Source organism: Arachis ipaensis, chromosome B07, assembly GCF_000816755.2.
Source record: "Arachis ipaensis cultivar K30076 chromosome B07, Araip1.1, whole genome shotgun sequence".
NCBI classification, from domain to species: domain Eukaryota; kingdom Viridiplantae; phylum Streptophyta; class Magnoliopsida; order Fabales; family Fabaceae; genus Arachis; species Arachis ipaensis.
The window spans coordinates 24,632,642-24,636,062 of record NC_029791.2 but is presented as its reverse complement, the minus strand read 5'-3'; positions in this window follow the sequence as shown (position 1 = coordinate 24,636,062).

Sequence of the window (3,421 nt, the reverse complement as noted above, 5' to 3'; positions counted from 1 at the left end):
TAGACTAAAGTGTATGTTATTTTAATCTTGTAAAAAAATGATATATTTTATAAATAGAAGAGAGAGAATTGTTGATTAGATTTTAGACATATTATAAGGGATGATTAGAATATTATTTTCTCTAAATTTTAATAACATTCATAACGACATTTTAATGTATCAAGATTAAATTTTAATATATTGAAAGTAAAATTCTTATATATACTATTATTGACCTATTAGATTCATTATTTCTTTAGATAATTATTATTTATTCATTATCAAAAGTTTTACAATTATATTTCATGTGATAATAATATACATAACAAAAAAATGTTTGTCTTTGTCTTTTTTATCATGATATATAATTAAACCCCTTAAACGAGAATTACTTGTTATGGACGTGGTTCATCCTTCGAAATTATTTTTTAATGAGTTCATAATCAAAGTAAAAGTCGCGATTTCGATGTATAACTTCTTCTCTTTGTTAAAAACTTTTTATAGTTGTTCGTTGTGATTAAAGACAAACGGAAAACAAGTAGAGAATAACACTCAAGTCAATAGGTATATATGATATGCTAGCTATAAAAGTTGTTAGGTCTTATGGCTAGCAGATGAGACAAAAAAGATAAAATATTAGTAGAGAATGACATTTCGTTATTAGAACTTGTTTATAGGAATAATTCCATCTTTCGCTGAGATGTTGAATGTAATTTATATAGGAATTTGGTAACTAATAATTTTGTCACTGATGTTATGATACACTGATATAGTTAGAAACCAAGTCGAATTATGACTCTTATATCATAGCATAACGGTGCATATTAGGGAGGGAAATATGGACGTGAGGAAAAGAAAGTTGCTAAATTTGATTAGGCCTTTGGAAGGGGCCGGGATTTCTCTAGCTAGCCAATTAACAATATGTAGCTTTGCTATAAGTTTAATAATTTAGTCATAATAATGGTTACTGAAATGATGCTTGTATAATTTTTTTTGTATATATCTCTTTTATGTAAATATTTCTTTTGTTGTTTATGCATGTTTTATACTAAAAATAAAAGATATACGAAAACAATATACATAAAATAGTGATAAATCTAAAAGAGTTTTGATAGTGAAAATAAATTATATTTTTTCAATTTTTAGTAAAATACTTACCCTCACAGTTTCATACATAAATTTATCGTTACGCAAAAATAATGATGTGATACATGAATATTAACACGAACATAGACTATAATACAATATGGGATACTTTCTTCTGCTAAGTATCAGAATGTTTCTTTTTCATACTAAATGGATGTTCTTTTATATATTTTTCGAATTTTTGTGTATTGCAAATGTGAAGGTCTCTATTTCTTTAAGAATTTCATATTTTTTTTTTAATTTTATAGATATTTAATTATTTTTTCTAAAATATAACTGATATTTATTTTGTTAAGTATTAGGATGTTTTTTTCATATTAAATGAATGTTTTTTTATATTTCTGTAATTGTGTAGTTTGCAGTCTCTTTAATCATCAAAAAGGCACCTAATATCCCAAAACACAGAGAGCAAATAGCTATAATCCTTGGAAGAGAATTTTGAGGATAAGCCTTGCATGTGCTATAATCCTCAAAAAAAGTGCGTGTCTTCCATGGAAGGATCCGGCATAAAAGCCACAGCCCCAAAAGCTGAACCCGGCATGGATTTTTCCACACGGCTCGTGGAAGAGGGTGGAACAAACGGCTTTGAGCTTCCGAAATTCAAAATCGCATATGCATGCAAGCCAAATGTGTCGGCGTCAAACCCATCAAAAGCATTACCTGGAGTTAAATCGAAAAGGTGATTGTATTGTCCGTGTAAATTCCAATCGTTGAAATCTGAAAGCAAAGCACCACCATCGTCATTGAATCTGTAGGTGAGAGAGAGAGATTTATGTGTGTAATTATTAGAGGTGGGTAGGTTAATGCGAGAGAGAAGAGAAAAGCTTTTATAGGTTTTAATTAGGTTTACTTAATTAATTTTAAATTTTTTAAATTTTAAATTTAAAAAATTTAAAATTAATTATTAATATAATTAATATGATTTTGTTTAGTTATTAACTAGTAATCTTTTGTTTCATATACTTTTTCTTTATTAAATCATAATTGAATACGAAAAATACGCATATCAGACAAATATTAAATAGTGTCGTGTCTAAATACAATTCTTTAGCAAAGTATCTATAGATATATGTTTTTCTTTTTTTTTATTTATTTTATGGATGTTGCGTATGTGCCCTGGGCGGCGCCTTTCTTTTCACACGAGATTCGAAAGTGAAAGTTAAAATCCCACTAACTAAACCCATGCTTGGCTATATCTTCTAATTATTATAAATCTTTTCATAATTAATGATAAGATATCGTGCTAATTCCAAGCTAAAGGAACGACTACTACCACAAACTATGGGTCGTCATTTTTTAACATTTAAAGCAACTTTGGAGGCCAAATATCCAAATTAAAGAGTGGTAGTTCTTATATAAATGACATGATTGAAAAGTGAAAAAAGTTTATGTTCAAAGGGCTAATTAAAGAAGTAAAGATCAATATATTTGATTAGAACATAGTCTTCTTAACGCTGGCTATCAAAGAAAAGATTCTTAATTATTAGGATTAATAAAATGGAGACTTATATATTGCTTTATTAAATAATATAGAAACGAACACGCAAACAAAAGGGAAAAAGCAACTAACTTTTCCCAAGATAACTATTCTTGTATGCTCATGTATGTTCGTTTCCTTACTATACAAGAATAGAAATTTGTGGCATTTTATGTAGAGTCTAATTAGGTATTAGGTAGACAATATTTTTGTTTTGGATCAATATAAGTTATTACTCACATGTTTGTTTCAAAAAAAATTATAAAAAAGATGATAAAAATGAATTACATATTCGCTAAAATAATATTTTATTACACATTTTTATTGTATTGTATGCATGTTTTAATGGATAAGAAATCCCTATTATTAATCTGGCATTTTCACGTGCAAGTTGTTAGGGTGGAAAGTAGAAAATTTAGCGTTATTTATTTATTTTTATAAATGCTGAAGAATCAAAATTCTAGCATGGCAATTATGTTTCTATTTCTACAAAGCCAAGCCAAAGTATTACTCTATCCGCTTCACACATTATTCCCCAACAAAACACACACACAAAAAAAGGCATTTTGATAATACAAAATTGAGGTAATTCGGACAAGTAAATTAAATAGAGATTAATATTATACAAATATCTTAAAACAAAATAATTTATATACATGTTTTGTTTTCACATTAAATTTATATAAATTGAAACTGTTAAACTCGATTTACACTCATTCTATATAAATTGAATTAATTAAATTCAATTTAGTTAGAGTAATAATAAATTAAATTTAATACATGTGCATTATATATATAGTAAATCGAATTCGATTTATT